Here is a 23,084-nt window from a genome sequence, read left to right on the forward strand (position 1 = left end):
GTGTTAAGTCGTCAATGAGAGGGAGTGAGGGATGCAGTAAGGAATTAATTGTGCATCGGATAGGAGATACTCGTATCCCGAAATAATATACTGCCGTTTCCACAGAAACGTTACTCGATTTAGGTGGAGATGTCATAGAACCCATAGAATTTCATAGCGCCGCAATTTCTGTGTTAATTCGTCAATGTGAAGGAGCGAGGGATGCGGTAAAGAAGGAGTAGAGCATCGGAAAAGAGATAGTCGTATCCCAAAAGAAAAACATGTTTACATAGAAACGTTACTCGATTTAGAAGGATATGTCTTACAACACATAGTATTTCATAGCCACGCAATTTCAGTCTTCATTCGTCAATGAGTGTGAGCGCGGGATGCAGTAAAGAAGGAATAGATCATTGGAAAGGAGATAGTCATATCCCAAACGAAAGTCCCGTCGATTCCATAGATTCGTTACTCGATTAAGAAGGAGATGTCACAGAACCCATAGTATTTCATAATGACGCTATTTCTGAGGGATGCAGTAAAAAAGGAATAGTGCATTGGAAAGGAGATAGTCGTATCGCAAAAGAAAATCCTGTCGTTTCCATAGAAACGTTACTCGATTTAGAAGATGTCATAGAACACATAGTATTTCATAGCGACGCAATTTTTATGTTAATTCGTCAATGTGAGGGAGCGAGGTATGCAGTAGAGAAGTAATAGTGCATCGGAAAAGAGACAGTCGTTTCCCATAAGGAAATCCTGTCGTTTCTATAGAAACGTTACTCGATTTAGATGCAGATGTCATACAACCCTTTGTATTTCATAGCGCCGCAATTTCTGTGTTATTTCGTCAATGTGAGGGAGCGAGGTTTGCAGTATGGAAGGAATAGTGTATCGCATAGGAGATACCCGAATCATTAAAGAAAATCCTGTCCTTTCCATTGAAACGATACTCCATATGGAAGGAGATGTCATAGAACCCATAGTATTTCATAGCCCCTTAACTTCTGTGTTAATTCGTCAAAGTGAGGGAGCGAGGGACGCAGTAATGAACGAATAGTGCATCGGAAAGGAGATACACGAATCCCAAAAGAAAATACTGTCGTGTCCATAGAAAGGTTACTTGATTTAGAAGGAGAAGTCATAGAACCCATAGTATTTCATAGCGACGCAATTTCTGTGTTAATTCGTCAATGTGAGGGAGCGAGGGATGCAGTAATGATGGAATAGAGCATCGGAAAGGAGATACTCGTATCCCAAAAGATATCTCTGTCGTTTCCATAGAAACGTTGCTCGATTTAGAAGGAGATGTCATAGAACCCATTGTATTTCAAAGCGACGCAATTTCTGTGTTAATTCGCCAGTGTGAGGGAGCGAGGGATGCAATAAAGAAAGAATAGTGAATCGGAAAGGAGATACTCGTATTCCATATGAAAATCCTGTCGTTGCCATAGATACGATATTCGATTCAGAACAAGAAGTCTTAGAACCCATAGTATGTCATAGCCCCGCAATTTCTGTGTTAAGTCGTCAATGTGAGGGAGTGAGGGATGCAGTAAGGAATTAACTGTGCATCGGAAAGGATATACTCGTATCCCGAAAGAATATACTGCCGTTTCCACAGAAACGTTACTCGATTAAGTGGAGATGTCATAGAACCCATAGAATTTCATAGCGCCGCAATTTATGTGTTAATTCGTCAATGTGGGGGGGGCGAGGGATGAAGTAAAGATGGAATAGTGCTTCGGAAAGGAGATACTCGTATCCCAAAAGAAATCTCTGTCGTTTCCATAGAAACGTTGCTCGATTTAGAAGGAGATGTCATAGAACCCATAGTATTTCGTAGCGACGCAATTTCTGTGTTAATTCGACAATGTGAGGGAGCGAGGGATGCAGCAAAGAAGTAATAGAGTATCGGAAAAGAGATAGTAGTATCCCAAAAGACAAACCTGTTTACATAGAAACGTTACTCGATTTAGAAGGAGATGTCTTAGAACACATAATATTTCATAGCCACGCAATTTCAGTGTTAATTCGTCAATGTGTGTGAGCGGGGGATGCAGTAAAGAAGGAATAGTTCATTCAAAAGGAGATAGTCGTATCCCAAACGAAAATCCTGTCGATTCCATAGGATCGTTACTCGATTTAGAAGGAGATGTCACAGAACCCATAGTATTTCATAATGATGCTATTTCTGTGTTAATTCGTCAATGTGAGGGAGCGAGGGACGCAGTAATGAAGGAATAGTGCATCGAAAAGGAGGTACTCGAATCTAAAATGAAAATACTGTCGTTTCCTTAGATACCTTACTCGATTTAGAAAAAGAAGTCATAGAACCCATAGAATTTCATAACTACGCTATTTCTGTGTTAATTCGTCAATGTGAGGGAGCGAGGGATGCAGTAAAGCAGGAATAGTGCATCGGGAGTTAGATAGTCGTATCTCAAAAGAAAATCCTGTAGTTTCCATAGAAACGTGTCTCGATTTAGAAGGAGAAGTCATAGAACCTATAGTATTTCTAGGCGACGCAATATCTGTGTTAATTCGTCTATGTGAGGGAGCGAGGGATGCAGTAAAGGAGGAATAGTGCATCGGAATGGAGTTAGTCGTATCCCAAAAGAAAATCCTGCCGTTTCCATAGAAACGGTACTCGATATAGAAGGAGATGTCATAGAACACATAGTACTTCATAGCGCCGCAATTGCTGTGTTAATTCGTCAATGTGGGGGAGCGAGGGATGCAGTAAAGTGGGAATAGTGCATCGGAATGGAGATAGTTGTATCCCAAAAGAAAATCCTGTCGTGCCCATAGAATCGTTACTCGATTTAGAAGGAGATGTCATAGAACACATGGTATTTCATAGCGACGCAATTTCTGAGTTAATTCGTCAAAGTGACGGAGCGAGGATTGCAGTAAAGAAGGAATAGTGCATTGGAAAGGAGATACTCGTATCCCAAAAGAAAATCCTGTCGTCTCCATAGAAACGTTACTTGATTCAGAATTAAAACTCATAGAACCCATAGTAGTACATAGCAACACAATTTCTGTGTTAACCCTACAATGTGCGGGAGTGAGGGATGCAGTAAAGTATTAATTGTGTATCGGAAAGGAGATAGTCGCATCCCAGAAGAAATTCCTGTCGTTTCCATAGAAACGTTACAAGATTTAGAAGCAGATGTCATACAACCCTTTGTATTTCATATCGCCGCAATTTCTGTGTTATTTCGTCAATGTGAGGGAGCGAGGTTTGCAGTAAAGATGGAATAGCGTATCGCATAGGAGATACACGTAAAACAAAAGCAAATCCAGTCGTTTCCATAGAAACGTTACTCGATTTAGAAGATGTCATATAACCCATAGTATTTCATAGCGACGTTATTTTTGTGTTAATTCGTCAATGTGAGGGAGCGAGGTTTGCAGTAAGGAAGGAATAGTGCATCGCATAGGAGATACTCGTATCCCAAAGAAAATCCTGTCGTTTCCATAGAAACGTTACTCGATTTAGAAGCTGTCATACAACCCATAGTATTTCATAGCGGCGAAATTTTTGTTTTAATTTGTCAATGTGAGGGAGCGAGGGATGCAGTAAAGGCGGAATAGTACACCGGAAAGGAGATACTCGTATCCCAAAAGATAAACCCTGTCGTTTCCATAGACACGTTACTCGATTTAGAAGGACATGTCATAGAACCCGGTGTACTTCATAGCGGCGCAATTTCTGTGTTAATTCGTCAATGTGAGGGCGCCAGGAGTGCAGTAATGGAGGATTAGTGCATCGGAAAGGAGATACTCGTATCCCAAAAGAAAATTCTGTTGTTTCCATAGTTACGTTACTCGAATTTGAAGGAGATGTCAATGAACCCAAAGTGTTTCATAGCGACGCGATTTCTGTGTTAATTCCTCAATATGAGGGAGCGAGTAATGCAGTTAAGATGGGATAGTGCATCGGGAAGGAGATAGTCGTATCCCAAAAGGAAATCCTGTCGTGTCCATAAAAACGTTACTCGATTTAGAGGTAGATGTCACACAACCCATAGTATTTCATAGCGACGCGATTTCTGTGTTATTTCGTCAATGTGAGGGAGCGAGGGAAGCTGTAAAGAAGGAATAGTGCTTCGGATAGGAGACAGTCGTATCCCAAAAGAAAATCCTGTCGTATCCATAGACACGTTACTCGATTTAGAAGGAGATGTCATAGAACCCGGTGTACTTCATAGCGGCGCAATTTCTGTGTTAATTCGTCAATGTGAGGGCGCCAGGAGTGCAGTAATGAAGGATTAGTGCATCGGAAAGGAGATACTCGAATCCCAAAAGAAATTACTGTAGTTTTCATAGAAACGCTACTCGATTTAGAAGGAGAAGTCATAGAACCCATAGTATTTCATAGCGACGCAATTTCTGAGTTAATTCGTCAATGTGATTGAGCGAGGAATTCAGTACTGAAAGAATAGTGTATCGGAAAGGTGATAGTCATATCTCAAAAGAATATCCTGTCGTTTCCATAGAAACGTTACTCGATTTAGAAGGAGAAGTCATAGAACCCATAGTATTTCATAGCGACACAATTTCTGTGTTATTTCGTCAATGTGAGGAAGCGAGGGATGCAGTAATGATGGAATAGAGCATCGGAAAGGAGATACTCGTATCCCAAAAGATATCTCTGTCGTTTCCATAGAAACGTTGCTCGATTTAGAAGGAGATGTCATAGAACCCATTGTATTTCAAAGCGACGCAATTTCTGTGTTAATTCGCCAGTGTGAGGGAGCGAGGGATGCAATAAAGAAAGAATAGTGAATCGGAAAGGAGATACTCGTATTCCATATGAAAATCCTGTCGTTGCCATAGATACGATATTCGATTCAGAACAAGAAGTCTTAGAACCCATAGTATGTCATAGCCCCGCAATTTCTGTGTTAAGTCGTCAATGTGAGGGAGTGAGGGATGCAGTAAGGAATTAACTGTGCATCGGAAAGGATATACTCGTATCCCGAAAGAATATACTGCCGTTTCCACAGAAACGTTACTCGATTAAGTGGAGATGTCATAGAACCCATAGAATTTCATAGCGCCGCAATTTCTGTGTTAATTCGCCAATGTGGGGGGGGGGCGAGGGATGAAGTAAAGATGGAATAGTGCTTCGGAAAGGAGATATTCGTATCCCAAAAGAAATCTCTGTCGTTTCCATAGAAACGTTGCTCGATTTAGAAGGAGATGTCATAGAACCCATAGTATTTCGTAGCGACGCAATTTCTGTGTTAATTCGACAATGTGAGGGAGCGAGGGATGCAGCAAAGAAGGAATAGAGTATCGGAAAAGAGATAGTAGTATCCCAAAAGACAAACCTGTTTACATTGAAACGTTACTCGATTTAGAAGGAGATGTCTTAGAACACATAATAATTCATAGCCACGCAATTTCAGTGTTAATTCGTCAATGTGTGTGAGCGGGGGATGCAGTAAAGAAGGAATAGTTCATTCAAAAGGAGATAGTCGTATCCCAAACGAAAATCCTGTCGATTCCATAGGATCGTTACTCGATTTAGAAGGAGATGTCACAGAACCCATAGTATTTCATAACGATGCTATTTCTGTGTTAATTCGTCAATGTGAGGGAGCGAGGGACGCAGTAATGAAGGAATAGTGCATCGAAAAGGAGGTACTCGAATCTAAAAAGAAAATACTGTCGTTTCCTTAGATACCTTACTCGATTTAGAAAAAGAAGTCATAGAACCCATAGCATTTCATAACTACGCTATTTCTGTGTTAATTCGTCAATGTGAGGGAGCGAGGGATGCAGTAAAGCAGGAATAGTGCATCGGGAGTTAGATAGTCGTATCTCAAAAGAAAATCCTGTAGTTTCCATAGAAACGTGTCTCGATTTAGAAGGAGAAGTCATAGAACCTATAGTATTTCTAGGCGACGCAATATCTGTGTTAATTCGTCTATGTGAGGGAGCGAGGGATGCAGTAAAGGAGGAATAGTGCATCGGAATGGAGTTAGTCGTATCCCAAAAGAAAATCCTGCCGTTTCCATAGAAACGGTACTCGATATAGAAGGAGATGTCATAGAACACATAGTACTTCATAGCGCCGCAATTGCTGTGTTAATTCGTCAATGTGGGGGGCGAGGGATGCAGTAAAGTGGGAATAGTGCATCGGAATGGAGATAGTTGTATCCCAAAAGAAAATCCTGTCGTGCCCATAGAATCGTTACTCGATTTAGAAGGAGATGTCATAGAACACATGGTATTTCATAGCGACGCAATTTCTGAGTTAATTCGTCAAAGTGACGGAGCGAGGATTGCAGTAAAGAAGGAATAGTGCATCGGAAAGGAGATACTCGTATCCCAAAAGAAAATCCTGTCGTCTCCATAGAAACGTTACTTGATTCAGAATTAAAACTCATAGAACCCATAGTAGTACATAGCAACACAATTTCTGTGTTAACCCTACAATGTGCGGGAGTGAGGGATGCAGTAAAGTATTAATTGTGTATCGGAAAGGAGATAGTCGCATCCCAGAAGAAATTCCTGTCGTTTCCATAGAAACGTTACAAGATTTAGAAGGCTATGTCATACAACCCATAGGATTTCATAGCCCCGCAATTTCTGTGTCAAGTCGTCAATGTGAGAGAGTGAGGGATGCAGTAAAGAATTAATAGTGCATCGGATAGGAGACACTCTTATCCCAAATGATAATCCTGTCGTTTCCATAGAAACGTTACTTGATTTAGAAGGAGATGTTATAGAACCTATTGTATTTCATAGCGACGCAATTTCTGTGTTAATTCGTCAGTGTGAGGGAGCAAGGGATGCAGTGATAAAGGAGTAGTGCACAGGAAAGGAGATAGTCGTATCCCAAAAGAAAATCCTGTAGTTTCCTTAGAAACGTTACTCGAATTAGAAGGGGATGTCATAGAACCCAAAGTATTTCATAGCGACGCAATTTCTGTGTTAATTCGTGAATGTGAAAGAGCGGGGGATACAGTAAACCAGGAATAGTGCATCTTAAAGAAAATAGTCGTATCCCAAAAGAAAATCCTGTCGTTTCTATTGGAACGTTTCTCGATGTAGAAGGAGATGTTATAGAACACATAGTATTTCATAGCGACGCAATTTCTATGTTAATTCGTCAATGTGAGGGAGCGAGGGATGCAGTAAAGAAGGAATAGTACATCGGAAAGGAGATAGTCGTATCCCAAAAGAGAATACTGTCCTTTCCATAGAAACGTTACTCGATTTAGAAAGAGATTTCATTGGACCCATAGCATTTCATAGCGACGCAATTTCTATGTTACTTCGTCAATGTGAGGGTGCGAGGGATGCAGTAAAGAAGGAATAGTACATCGGAAAGGAGAAAGTCGTATCCCAAAAGAAAATCCGGTCGTTTCCATAGAAACGTTACTCGATTTAGAAGGAGAAGTCGTAAAACCCATATTATTACATAGCGACGCAATTTCTGTGTTAATTCGTCAATGTGAGGGAGCGAGGGATGCTGTAAAGAAGGAATAGTGCATCGGAAAGGCGGTACTTATATCCCAAAAGAAAATCCTGTCGTTTCCAAAGAAAAGTTACTCGAATTAGAAGGGGATGTCATAGAACTCAAAGTATTTCATAGCGACGCAATCTCTGTGTTAATTCTTCAATGTGAGGGAGCGAGGGATGCAGTAAAGAAGGAATAGTGCATCGGAAAGGCGGTACTTATATCCCAAAAGAAAATCCTGTCGTTTCCATTGAAACGTTACTCGATGTAGATGGAGAAGTCGTAGAACGCATAGTATTACATAGCGACGCAATTTCTGTGTTAAGTCGTCAATGTGTGGGAGCGAGGGATGCAGTAGAGAAGGAATGGTGCATCGGAAAGGAGATAGTCGTATCCCAAAAGAAAATCCTGTCGTTTCCATAGAAACGTTACTCGATTTCGAAGGATATGTCATAACAACCCATAGTATTTCTTAGTGACGCAATTTCTGTGTTAATTCGTCAATGTGAGAGAGCGAGGGATGCAGTAAAGAATGAATAGTGAGTCGGAAAGGAAATAGTCGTATCCCAAAAGAGAATAATGTCCATTCCATAGAAACGTTACTCGTTTTAGAAAGAGATTTCCTTGGACCCATAGCATTTCATAGCGACGCAATTTCTATGTTACTTCGTCAATGTGAGGGTGCGAGGGATGCAGTAAAGAAGGAATAGTACATCGGAAAGGAGAAAGTCGTATCCCAAAAGAAAATCCTGTCGTTTCCATAGAAACGTTACACGATTTAGAAGGAGAAGTCGTAAAACCCATAGTATTACATAGCGACGCAATTTCAGTGTTAATTCGTCAATGTGAGGGTGCGAGGGATGCAGTAAAGAAGGAATAGTACATCGGAAAGGAGAAAGCCGTATCCCAAAAGAAAATCCTGTCGTTTCCATAAAAACGTTACTCGATTTAGAATAAGAAGTCGTAGAACCCATAGTAGTACATAGCGACGCAATTTCTTAGTTAATTCGTCAATGTGAGGGAGCGAGGGATGCAGTAAAGAAGGAATAGTGCATCGGAAAGGAGACAGTCGTATCCGAAATGAAAATCTTGGCGTTTCCATAGAAACGTTACACGATTTTGAAGGATATGTCATACAAGCCATACCATTTCTTAGCGACGCAATTTCTGTGCTAATTCGTCAATGTGAGAGAGCGAGGGATGCAGTAAAGAATGAATAGTGAGACGGAAAGGAAATAGTCGTATCCCAAAAGAGTATACTGTCCTTTCCATAGAAACGTTACTCGATTTAGAGGGAGATTTTATTGGACCCATAGTATTTCATGGCGACGCAATTTCTGTGTTAATTCGTCTATGTGAGGGAGCGAGGCATGCAGTGAACAAGGAATACTGCATCTTAAAGAAAATAGTCGTATCCCAAAAGAAAATCCTGTCGTTTCCATTGGAAAGTTTTTCGATTTAGAAGGAGATGTTTTAGAACCCATAGTATTTCATAGCGACGCAATTTCTGTGTTAATTCGTCAATGTGAGGGAGCGAGGGATGCAGTAAAAAAGGAGTAGTACATCGGAAAGGAGATAGTCGTATCCGAAATGAAAATCCTGTCGTTTCCATTGAAACGTAACTAGATTTAGGAGATGTCATACAATCCATAGTATTTCATGGCGACGCAATTTCTGTGTTAATTCGTCAATGTGAGTTTGCGAAGAGTGCAGTAAAGAAGGAATAGAGCATCGAATAGGAGATAGTAGGATCCCAAACGAAAATCCTGTCGTTTCCATATATTACAAGATTTAGAACGGTGTGTCATACAACCCATAGTATTTCATAACGACGCATTTTCTGTGTTAATTCGTCAATGAGAGGGAGCGAGGGAAGCAGGAAAGAAGGAATAGTGCATCGGATAGGAGATAGTAGTATCCCCAAAGAATAAACTCTCGTATCCATAGAAACGTTACTCGGTTTAGAGGGAGATGTCGTAGAACCCATAGTATTTCATAGCGACGCAATTTCTTTGTTAAATTGTCAGTGTGAGGGAGCGAAGGATGCAGTAAGGAAGGAGTAGAGCATCGGAAAGGAGATAGTCGTATCCCAATATAAAATCCTTTCGTTTCCATAGAAACCTTACTCGATTTAGAAGGATATGTCATACAACCCATAGTATTTCTTAGCGACGCAATTTCTGTGTTAATTCGTCAATGTGACGGAGCGACGGATGCAGCAAAGCAGGAATAGCGCATCGGAAAGGAAATAGTCGTATCCCACAAGAGAATACTGTCGTTTCCATACAAACGTCACTCGATTTAGAAGGAGATTTTATTGAACCCATTGTATTTCATAGCGACGCAATTTCTGTGTTAACTCGTCAATGTGAGGGAGCGAGGGATGCAGTAAACAAGGATTAGTCGTATCCCATAAGAAAATCCTTTCGTTTCCATTGAAGCGTTACTCGAATTAGAAGGAGATTTTATTGAACCCATAGTATTTCATAGCGACGCAATTTCTGTGTTAATTCGTCAATGTGAGGGAGCGAGGGATGCAGCAAAGAGGGAATAGTGCATCGGAAATAAGACAGTCGTATCCCAAAAGAAAATCCTGTCGTTGCTCGATTTAAGAGGAGATGTCATACAACCCGTTGTATTTCATATCGACGCAATTTCTGTGTTAATTCGTCAATGTGAGGGAGAAAGGGATGCAGTGCAGAGGCAATAGTGCATCGGAACGGAGATAGTCTTATCACAAACGGAAATCATGGCTTTTCCATAGACACATTACACGATTTAGAGCAGAAGTCATGGAACCCATACTATTTCATAGCGACGCAATTTCTGTGTTAATGCGATCATGTGAGGGAGTGAGGGATGCTGTAAAGAATTAATAGTGCATCGCAAAGGAGATACATATGATACATATATCCCAAAAGAAAATCCTGTCCTTTCCATTGATACGTCACTCGATTTAGAAGGAGATGTCATAGAACCCATACTATTTCATAGCGACGCAATTTCTATGTTAATTCGTCAATGTGAGGGAGCGAGGGATGCAGTAAAGAAGGAATAGTACATCGGAAAGGAGATAGTCGTATCCCAAAAGAGAATACTGTCCTTTCCATAGAAACGTTACTCGATTTAGAAAGAGATTTCATTGGACCCATAGCATTTCATAGCGACGCAATTTCTATGTTACTTCGTCAATGTGAGGGTGCGAGGGATGCAGTAAAGAAGGAATAGTACATCGGAAAGGAGAAAGTCGTATCCCAAAAGAAAATCCTGTCGTTTCCATAGAAACGTTACTCGATTTAGAAGGAGAAGTCGTAAAACCCATATTATTACATAGCGACGCAATTTCTGTGTTAATTCGTCAATGTGAGGGAGCGAGGGATGCTGTAAAGAAGGAATAGTGCATCGGAAAGGCGGTACTTATATCCCAAAAGAAAATCCTGTCGTTTCCAAAGAAAAGTTACTCGAATTAGAAGGGGATGTCATAGAACTCAAAGTATTTCATAGCGACGCAATCTCTGTGTTAATTCTTCAATGTGAGGGAGCGAGGGATGCAGTAAAGAAGGAATAGTGCATCGGAAAGGCGGTACTTATATCCCAAAAGAAAATCCTGTCGTTTCCATTGAAACGTTACTCGATGTAGATGGAAAAGTCGTAGAACGCATTGTATTACATAGCGACGCAATTTCTGTGTTAAGTCGTCAATGTGTGGGAGCGAGGGATGCAGTAGAGAAGGAATGGTGCATCGGAAAGGAGATAGTCGTATCCCAAAAGAAAATCCTGTCGTTTCCATAGAAACGTTACTCGATTTCGAAGGATATGTCATACAACCCATAGTATTTCTTAGTGACGCAATTTCTGTGTTAATTCGTCAATGTGAGAGAGCGAGGGATGCAGTAAAGAATGAATAGTGAGTCGGAAAGGAAATAGTCGTATCCCAAAAGAGAATACTGTCCATTCCATAGAAACGTTACTCGTTTTAGAAAGAGATTTCCTTGGACCCATAGCATTTCATAGCGACGCAATTTCTATGTTACTTCGTCAATGTGAGGGTGCGAGGGATGCAGTAAAGAAGGAATAGTACATCGGAAAGGAGAAAGTCGTATCCCAAAAGAAAATCCTGTCGTTTCCATAGAAACGTTACACGATTTAGAAGGAGAAGTCGTAAAACCCATAGTATTACATAGCGACGCAATTTCAGTGTTAATTCGTCAATGTGAGGGAGCGAGGGATGCAGTAAAGAAGGAATAGTGCATCGGAAAAGCGGTACTTATATCCCAAAAGAAAATCCTGTCGTTTCCAAAGAAACGTTACTCGAATTAGAAGGGGATGTCATAGAACCCAAAGTATTTCATAGCGACGCAATCTCTGTGTTAATTCGTGAATGTGAAAGAGCGGGGGATGCAGGAAGGAAGGAATTGTTCATCGGATAGGAGATAGTAGTATCCCAATAGAAAATCCTGTCGTATCCATAGAAACGTTACTCGGTTTAGAGGGAGATGTCATAGAACCCATTGTATTTCATAGCGACGCAATTTCTATGTTAAATTGGCAATGTGAGGGAGCGAGGGATGCAGTAAAGACGGAATAGTGCATCGGAAAGGAGTTAGCCGTATCCCAAACTAAAATACTGTCGTTTCCATAGAAACGTTACTCGATTTTGAAGGAGATTTTATTGGACCCATAGTATTTCATAGCGACGCAATTTCTGTGTTAATTCGTCAATGTGGGGGAGCGAGGGATGCAGTAAAAAAGGAATAGAACATCGGAAAGGAGATAGTCGTATCCCAAAAGAAAACCCTGTCGTTTCCATAGATACGTTACTCGATTTAGAAACAGAAGTCGTAGAACCCATAGTATTACATAGCGACGCAATTTCTTAGTTAATTCGTCAATGTGAGGGAGCGAGGGATGCAGTAAAGAGGGAATAGTGCATCGGAAAGGAGACAGTCGTTTCCCAAAAGAAAATCCTGTCGTTTCCATAGAAACGTTACTTGACCTATAAGGAGATGTCATAGAACACATTGTATGTCATGCCGACGCAATTTATGTGTTAATTCGTTAATGTGAGGGAGCGAGCAATGCAGTAAAGAAGGAATAGTGCATCGGAAAGGAGGTACTCGTATCCCAAAAGAGAATCCTGTCGTTTTCATAGAAATGTCACTCGAATTAGAAGGGGATGTCATAGAACACAAAATATTTCATAGCGACGCAATTTCTGTGTTAATTCGTGAATGTGTGGTAGCGCGGGATGCAGTAAAGAAGGAATAGTGCATCGGAAAGGAGATAGTCGTATCCGAAATGAAAATCTTGTCGTTTCCATAGAAACGTTACACGATTTTGAAGGATATGTCATACAAGCCATACCATTTCTTAGCGACGCAATTTCTGTGCTAATTCGTCAATGTGAGAGAGCGAGGGATGCAGTAAAGAATGAATAGTGAGACGGAAAGGAAATAGTCGTATCCCAAAAGAGTATACTGTCCTTTCCATAGAAACGTTACTCGATTTAGAGGGAGATTTTATTGGACCCATAGTATTTCATGGCGACGCAATTTCTGTGTTAATTCGTCTATGTGGGGGAGCGAGGCATGCAGTGAACAAGGAATACTGCATCTTAAAGAAAATAGTCGTATCCCAAAAGAAAATCCTGTCGTTTCCATTGGAAAGTTTTTCGATTTAGAAGGAGATGTTTTAGAACCCATTGTATTTCATAGCGACGCAATTTCTGTGTTAATTCGTCAATGTGAGGGAGCGAGGGATGCAGTAAAAAAGGAGTAGTACATCGGAAAGGAGATAGTCGTATCCGAAATGAAAATCCTGTCGTTTCCATTGAAACGTAACTAGATTTAGGAGATGTCATACAATCCATGGTATTTCATGGCGACGCAATTTCTGTCTTAATTCGTCAATGTGAGTTTGCGAAGAGTGCAGTAAAGAAGGAATAGAGCATCGAATAGGAGATAGTAGGATCCCAAACGAAGATCCTGTCGTTTCCATATATTACAAGATTTAGAACGATGTGTCATACAACCCATAGTATTTCATAACGACGCATTTTCTGTGTTAATTCGTCAATGAGAGGGAGCGAGGGAAGCAGGAAAGAAGGAATAGTGCATCGGATAGGAGATAGTAGTATCCCCAAAAAAAAACGCTCGTATCCATAGAAACGTTACTCGGTTTAGAGGGAGATGTCGTAGAACCCATAGTATTTCATAGCGACGCAATTTCTTTGTTAAATTGTCAGTGTGAGGGAGCGAAGGATGCAGTAAGGAAGGAGTAGAGCATCGGAAAGGAGATAGTCGTATCCCAATATAAAATCCTTTCGTTTCCATAGAAACCTTACTCGATTTAGAAGGATATGTCATACAACCCATAGTATTTCTTAGCGACGCAATTTCTGTGTTAATTCGTCAATGTGACGGAGCGACGGATGCAGCAAAGCAGGAATAGCGCATCGGAAAGGAAATAGTCGTATCCCACAAGAGAATACTGTCGTTTCCATACAAACGTCACTCGATTTAGAAGGAGATTTTATTGAACCCATTGTATTTCATAGCGACGCAATTTCTGTGTTAACTCGTCAATGTGAGGGAGCGAGGGATGCAGTAAACAAGGATTAGTCGTATCCCATAAGAAAATCCTTTCGTTTCCATTGAAGCGTTACTCGAATTAGAAGGAGATGTCATTGAACCCATAGTATTTCATAGCGACGCAATTTCTGTGTTAATTCGTCAATGTGAGGGAGCGAGGGATGCAGTAAAAAAGGAGTAGTACATCGGAAAGGAGATGGTCGTATCCGAAATGAAAATCCTGTCGTTTCCATTGAAACGTAACTAGATTTAGAAGGGGAAGTCATAGAACCCATAGTATTACATAGCAACGCAATTTCTGTGTTAATTCGTCAATGTGAGGGCGCCAGGAGTGCAGTAAAGATGGATAAGTGCATCGGAAATTAGGTAGTCGCATCCCAAAAGAAAATCCAGTCGTTTCCACAGTAACGTTACATGATTTAGAAGGTTGTCATACAACCCATAGTATTTCATAGCGACGCAATTTCTGTGTTAGATCATCAATGTGAGGTAGCGAGGGATGCAGTAAAGAAGGATTAAGTGCATCGGACAGGAGATAGTCGTATCCCAAAAGAAAATCCTGTCGATTCCATAGAAACGTTACTCGATTTAGAATGAAATGTCATACTATCCATCGTATTTCATAGCGACGAAATTTCTGTGTTAATTCGTCAATGTGAGGGAGCGAATGATGCAGTAAAGAATGAATAGTGCATCGGAAAGGATATAGTCGTATCCCAAAAGAAAATCCTGTCGTTTCCTTAGAAACGTTAATCGGTTTAGAGGGAGATGTCATAGAACCCATAGTATATCATAGCGACGCTATTTCTGTGTTAAATTGTCAATGTGAGGGAGGGAGGGATGCAGTAAAGAAGGGGTAGTGTATCGGAAAGGAGATAGTCGTATCCCAAGAGAAAATCCTTTCCCTTCCATAGCTACGTTACTCGATTTAGAAAGAGATGTCATAGAACCCGTTGTATTTCATAGCGACGAAATTTCTGTGTTAATTCGTCAATGTAAGGGAGCGAGGGATGCAGTAAAGAAGGAGTAGTGCATCGGAAATAAGACAGTCGTATCCCAAAAGAAAATCCTGTCGTTGCTCGATTTAAGAGGAGATGTCATACAACCCGTTGTATTTCATATCGACGCAATTTCTGTGTTAATTCGTCAATGTGAGGGAGAAAGGGATGCAGTGCAGAGGCAATAGTGCATCGGAACGGAGATAGTCTTATCCCAAACGGAAATCATGGCTTTTCCATAGACACATTACACGATTTAGAGCAGAAGTCATGGAACCCATACTATTTCATAGCGACGCAATTTCTGTGTTAATGCGATCATGTGAGGGAGTGAGGGATGCTGTAAAGAATTAATAGTGCATCGCAAAGGAGATACATATGATACATATATCCCAAAAGAAAATCCTGTCCTTTCCATTGATACGTCACTCGATTTAGAAGGAGAAGTCGTAAAACCCATATTATTACATAGCGACGCAATTTCTGTGTTAATTCGTCAGTGTGAGGGAGCGAGGGATGCTGTAAAGAAGGAATAGAGCATCGGAAAGGCGGTACTTATATCCCAAAAGAAAATCCTGTCGTTTCCAAAGAAAAGTTACTCGAATTAGAAGGGGATGTCATAGAACTCAAAGTATTTCATAGCGACGCAATCTCTGTGTTAATTCTTCAATGTGAGGGAGCGAGGGATGCAGTAAAGAAGGAATAGTACATCGGAAAGGAGAAAGTCGTATCCCAAAAGAAAATCCTGTCGTTTCCATAGAAACGTTACTCGATTTAGAAGGAGAAGTCGTAAAACCCATATTATTACATAGCGACGCAATTTCTGTGTTAATTCGTCAATGTGAGGGAGCGAGGGATGCTGTAAAGAAGGAATAGTGCATCGGAAAGGCGGTACTTATATCCCAAAAGAAAATCCTGTCGTTTCCAAAGAAAAGTTACTCGAATTACAAGGGGATGTCATAGAACTCAAAGTATTTCATAGCGACGCAATCTCTGTGTTAATTCTTCAATGTGAGGGAGCGAGGGATGCAGTAAAGAAGGAATAGTGCATCGGAAAGGCGGTACTTATATCCCAAAAGAAAATCCTGTCGTTTCCATTGAAACGTTACTCGATGTAGATGGAAAAGTCGTAGAACGCATAGTATTACATAGCGACGCAATTTCTGTGTTAAGTCGTCAATGTGTGAGAGCGAGGGATGCAGTAGAGAAGGAATGGTGCATCGGAAAGGAGATAGTCGTATCCCAAAAGAAAATCCTGTCGTTTCCACAGAAACGTTACTCGATTTCGAAGGATATGTCATACAACCCATAGTATTTCTTAGTGACGCAATTTCTGTGTTAATTCGTCAATGTGAGAGAGCGAGGGATGCAGTAAAGAATGAATAGTGAGTCGGAAAGGAAATAGTCGTATCCCAAAAGAGAATACTGTCCATTCCATAGAAACGTTACTCGTTTTAGAAAGAGATTTCCTTGGACCCATAGCATTTCATAGCGACGCAATTTCTATGTTACTTCGTCAATGTGAGGGTGCGAGGGATGCAGTAAAGAAGGAATAGTACATCGGAAAGGAGAAAGTCGTATCCCAAAAGAAAATCCTGTCGTTTCCATAGAAACGTTACACGATTTAGAAGGAGAAGTCGTAAAACCCATAGTATTACATAGCGACGCAATTTCTGTGTTAATTCGTCAATGTGAGGGAGCGAGGGATGCAGTAAAGAATGAATAGTGAGTCGGAAACGAAATAGTCGTATCCCAAAAGGGAATACTGTCGTTTCCATAGAAACGTTACTCGATTTTGAAGGAGATTTTATTGGACCCATAGTATTTCATAGCGACGCAATTTCTGTGTTAATTCGTCAATGTGGGGGAGCGAGGGATGCAGTAAAAAAGGAATAGAACATCGGAAAGGAGATAGTCGTATCCCAAAAGAAAACCCTGTCGTTTCCATAGATACGTTACTCGATTTAGAAACAGAAGTCGTAGAACCCATAGTATTACATAGCGACGAAATTTCTTAGTTAATTCGTCAATGTGAGGGAGCGAGGGATGCAGTAAAGAAGGAATAGTGCATCGGAAAGGAGACAGTCGTTTCCCAAAAGAAAATCCTGTCGTTTCCATAGAAACGTTACTTGACCTATAAGGAGATGTCATAGAACACATTGTATGTCATGCCGACGCAATTTATGTGTTAATTCGCCAATGTGAGGGAGCGAGCAATGCAGTAAAGAAGGAATAGTGCATCGGAAAGGAGGTACTCGTATCCCAAAAGAGAATCCTGTCGTTTTCATAGAAATGTCACTCGAATTAGAAGGGGATGTCATAGAACACAAAATATTTCATAGCGACGCAATTTCTGTGTTAATTCGTGAATGTGTGGTAGCGCGGGATGCAGTAAAGAAGGAATAGTGCATCGGAAAGGAGATAGTCGTATCCGAAATGAAAATCTTGTCGTTTCCATAGAAACGTTAAACGATTTTGAAGGATATGTCATACAAGCCTTACCATTTCTCAGCGACGCAATTTCTGTGCTAATTCGTCAATGTGAGAGAGCGAGGGATGCAGTAAAGAATGAATAGTGAGACGGAAAGGAAATAGTCGTATCCCAAAAGAGTATACTGTCCTTTCCATAGAAACGTTACTCGATTTAGAGGGAGATTTTATTGGATCCATAGTATTTCATGGCGACGCAATTTCTGTGTTAATTCGTCTATGTGAGGGAGCGAGGCATGCAGTGAACAAGGAATACTGCATCTTAAAGAAAATAGTCGTATCCCAAAAGAAAATCCTGTCGTTTCCATTGGAAAGTTTTTCGATTTAGAAGGAGATGTTTTAGAACCCATTGTATTTCATAGCGACGCAATTTCAGTGTTAATTCGTCAATGTGAGGGAGCGAGGGATGCAGTAAAAAAGGAGTAGTACATCGGAAAGGAGATAGTCGTATCCGAAATGAAAATCCTGTCGTTTCCATTGAAACGTAACTAGACTTAGGAGATGTCATACAATCCATAGTTTTTCATGGCGACGCAATTTCTGTGTTAATTCGTCAATGTGAGTTTGCGAAGAGTGCAGTAAAGAAGGAATAGAGCATCGAATAGGAGATAGTAGGATCCCAAACGAAAATCCTGTCGTTTCCATATATTACAAGATTTAGAACGATGTGTCATACAACCCATAGTATTTCATAACGACGCATTTTCTGTGTTAATTCTTCAATGAGAGGGAGCGAGGGAAGCAGGAAAGAAGGAATAGTGCATCGGATAGGAGATAGTAGTATCCCCAAAGAAAAAACTCTCGTATCCATAGAAACGTTACTCGGTTTAGAGGGAGATGTCGTAGAACCCATAGTATTTCATAGCGACGCAATTTCTTTGTTAAATTGTCAGTGTGAGGGAGCGAAGGATGCAGTAAGGAAGGAGTAGAGCATCGGAAAGGAGATAGTCGTATCCCAATATAAAATCCTTTCGTTTCCATAGAAACCTTACTCGATTTAGAAGTATATGTCATACAACACATAGTATTTCTTAGCGACGCAATTTCTGTGTTAATTCGTCAATGTGACGGAGCGACGGATGCAGCAAAGCAGGAATAGCGCATCGGAAAGGAAATAGTCGTATCCCACAAGAGAATACTGTCGTTTCCATACAAACGTCACTCGATTTAGAAGGAGATTTTATTGAACCCATTGTATTTCATAGCGACGCAATTTCTGTGTTAACTCGTCAATGTGAGGGAGCGAGGGATGCAGTAAACAAGGATTAGTCGTATCCCATAAGAAAATCCTTTCGTTTCCATTGAAGCGTTACTCGAATTAGAAGGAGATGTCATTGAACCCATAGTATTTCATAGCGACGCAATTTCTGTGTTAATTCGTCAATGTGAGGGAGCGAGGGATGCAGTAAAAAAGGAGTAGTACATCGGAAAGGAGATGGTCGTATCCGAAATGAAAATCCTGTTGTTTCCATTGAAACGTAACTAGATTTAGAAGGGGAAGTCATAGAACCCATAGTATTACATAGCAACGCAATTTCTGTGTTAATTCGTCAATGTGAGGGCGCCAGGAGTGCAGTAAAGATGGATAAGTGCATCGGAAATTAGGTAGTCGCATCCCAAAAGAAAATCCAGTCGTTTCCACAGTAACGTTACATGATTTAGAAGGTTGTCATACAACCCATAGTATTTCATAGCGACGCAATTTCTGTGTTAATTCATCAATGTGAGGTAGCGAGGGATGCAGTAAAGAAGGATTAAGTGCATCGGACAGGAGATAGTCGTATCCCAAAAGAAAATCCTGTCGATTCCATAGAAACGTTACTCGATTTAGAATGAAATGTCATACAATCCATCGTATTTCATAGCGACGAAATTTCTGTGTTAATTCGTCAATGTGAGGGAGCGAATGATACAGTAAAGAATGAATAGTGCATCGGAAAGGATATAGTCGTATCTCAAAAGAAAATCCTGTCGTTTCCTTAGAAACGTTAATCGGTTTAGAGGGAGATGTCATAGAACCCATAGTATATCATAGCGACGCTATTTCTGTGTTAAATTGTCAATGTGAGGGAGGGAGGGATGCAGTAAAGAAGGGGTAGTGTATCGGAAAGGAGATAGTCGTATCCCAAGAGAAAATCCTTTCGCTTCCATAGCTACGTTACTCGATTTAGAAAGAGATGTCATAGAACCCGTTGTATTTCATAGCGACGAAATTTCTGTGTTAATTCGTCAATGTAAGGGAGCGAGGGATGCAGTAAAGAAGGAATAGTGCATCGGAAATAAGACAGTCGTATCCCAAAAGAAAATCCTGTCGTTGCTCGATTTAAGAGGAGATGTCATACAACCCGTTGTATTTCATATCGACGCAATTTCTGTGTTAATTCGTCAATGTGAGGGAGCAAGGGATGCAGTGCAGAGGCAATAGTGCATCGGAACGGAGATAGTCTTATCCCAAACGGAAATCATGGCTTTTCCATAGACACGTTACACGATTTAGAGCAGAAGTCATGGAACCCATACTATTTCATAGCGACGCAATTTCTGTGTTAATGCGATCATGTGAGGGAGTGAGGGATGCTGTAAAGAATTAATAGTGCATCGCAAAGGAGATACATATGATACATATATCCCAAAAGAAAATCCTGTACTTTCCATTGATACGTCACTCGATTTAGAAGGAGATGTCATAGAACCCATACTATTTCATAGCGCGGCAATTGCTGAGTTAATTCGTAAATGTTAGGGAGCGAGGGTTGCAGTAAAGAAGGAAAAGTGCATCGGAAAAGAGATACCCGTATCCCAAAAGAAAATCTGTTGTTTCCATAGAAACGTTACTCGATTTAGAGGGAGATGTTATGGAACACATAGTATTTCATAGCGGCGCAATTTCTGTGTTAATACGTCAATGTGAGGGAGCGGGGATGCAGTAAGAATGGAATAGTGCATCGGAAAGGAGATAGTCGTATCCCGAAAAGAAAATCCTGTCGTTTCCATTGGAACGTTACTCGAATTAGAAGGGGATGTCATAGAACCCAAAGTATTTCATAGCGATGCAATTTCTGTGTTAAATTGTCAATGTTAGGGAGCGAGGGATGCAGTAAAGACGGAATAGTTCATCGGAAAGGAGTTAGTCGTATCCCAAACTAGAATCCTGTCGTTTCCATAGAAACGTTACTCGATTTAGAAGGATATGTCATACAACCCATAGTATTTCTTAGCGACGCAATTTAGTTCGACATTGTGAGGGAGCGAGGGATGCAGTAAAGAATGAATAGTGAATAGGAAAGGAAATAGTCGTATCCCAAAAGAGAATACTGTCGTTTCCATAGAAACGTTACGCGTTTTAGAAGGAGATTTTATTGGACCCATAGTATTTCATAGCGACGCAATTTCTGTGTTAATTCGTCAATATGAGGGAGCGAGGGATACAGTAAACAAGGAATAGTGCATCTTAAAGAAAATAGTCGTATCCCAAAGGAATATCCTGTTGTTTCCATTGGAACGTTTTTCGATTCAGAAGGAGATGTTATAGAACCCATAGTATTTCATAGCGACGCAATTTCTATGTTAATTCGTCAATGTGAGGGAGCGAGGGATGCAGTAAAAATGGAATGGTGCATCAGAAAGGAGATAGTCGTATCCCAAAAGAAAATCCTGTCGTTTCCATAGAAACGTTACTCGATTTCGAAGGATATGTCATGCAACCCATAGTATTTCTTACCGACGCAATTTCTGTGTTAATTCGTCAACGTGAGGGAGTGAGGGATGCAGTAAAACATGAGTAGTGCATCAGAAAATAGTTACTCGCATCCCAAAAGAAATTACTGTCGTTTCCATAGAAACGTTACTCGGTTTAGAGGGAGATGTCATAGAACCCATTGTATTTCATAGCAACGCAATTTCTGTGTTAATTCGTAAATGTGAGGGAGCGAGGGATGCAGTAAATAAGGAATAGTACATCGGAAAGGAGATAGTCGTACCCCAAATGGAAATTCTGTCGTTTCCATAGAAACGTTATTCGATTTAGAAGGGGATGTCATAGAACACATTGTATGTCATAGCGACGCAATTTCTGTGTTAATTCGTCAATGTGAGGGCGCCAGGAAAGCAGTAAAGAAGGAATAGAGCATCGGAAAGTAGATACACGTATCCCAAAAGAAGATCCTGTTGATTTTATAGAAACGTTACTCGATCTAGAAGGAAAATACATAGAACCAAAAGGATTTCATAGCAACGCCATTTATGTGTTAATTCGTCAATGTGAGGGTGCGACGGATGCAGCAAAGAAGGAATAGTGCATCGGAAAGGAAATAGTCGTATCCCAAAAGAGAATACTGTCGTTTCCATAGAAACGTCACTCGATTTAGAAGGAGATTTTATTGAACCCATAGTATTACATAGCGACGCAATTTCTGTGTTAATTCGTCAATGTGAGGGAGCGAGGGATGCAGTAAACAAGGATTAGTGCATCGGAAAGAAAATAGTCGTATGCCAAAAGAAAATCCAGTCGTTTCCATTGAGACGTTACTTGATTTAGAAGGAGATGTCATTGAACCCATAGTATTTCATAGCGACGCAATTTATGTGTTAATTCGTCAATGTAAGGGAGCGAGGGATGCAGTAAAGAAGGAATAGTGCATCGGAAAGGAGGTACTCCTATCCCAAAAGAAAATCCTGTCGTTTCCATAGAAACGTTACTCGATTTAGAAGGGGAAGTCATAGAACCCATAGTATTACATAGCAACGCAATTTCTGTGTTAATTCGTCAGTGTGAGGGCACCAGGAGTGCAGTAAAGATGGATAAGTGCATCGGAAATTAGGTAGTCGCATCCCAAAAGAAAATCCAGTTGTTTCCACAGTAACGTTACATGATTTAGAAGGTTGTCATACAACCCATAGTATTTCATAGCGACGCAATTTCTGTGTTAATTCATCAATGTGAGGTAGCGAGGGATGCAGTAAAGAAGGATTAAGTGCATCGGACAGGAGATAGTCGTATCCCAAAAGAAGATCCAGTCGATTCCATAGAAACGTCACTCAATTTTGAAGGAGAAGACATAGAACCCAAAGTATTTCATAGCAACGCCATTTATGTTTTAATTCGCCAATGTGAGGGCGCCAGGAGTGCAGTATGGAAGGATAAGTGCTTCGGATAGAGATAGTAGTAACACAAAAGAAAATCCTGTCGTTTCCATAGAAACATTTCATGATTTATAACGATGTGTCATACAACCCATAGTATTTCATAACGACGCTATTTCTGTGTTAATTCGTCAATGTGAGGAAGCGAGGGAAGCAGGAAAGAAGGAATAGTGCATCGGATAGGAGAGAGTAGTATCCCAAAAGAAAATCCTGTCGTATCCATAGAAACGTTATTCGGTTTAGAGGGGGATGTCATAGAACCCATTGTATTTCATAGCGACGCAATTTCTGTGTTAATTCGTCAAAGTGAGGGAGCGAGGGATGCAGTAAACAAGGAATAGTTCATCTTAAAGAAAATAGTCGTATCCCAAAAGAAAATCCTGTCGTATCCATAGAAACGTTACT

Source organism: Schistocerca americana, unplaced genomic scaffold (assembly GCF_021461395.2).
Source record: "Schistocerca americana isolate TAMUIC-IGC-003095 unplaced genomic scaffold, iqSchAmer2.1 HiC_scaffold_14, whole genome shotgun sequence".
Lineage (NCBI taxonomy): Eukaryota > Metazoa > Arthropoda > Insecta > Orthoptera > Acrididae > Schistocerca > Schistocerca americana.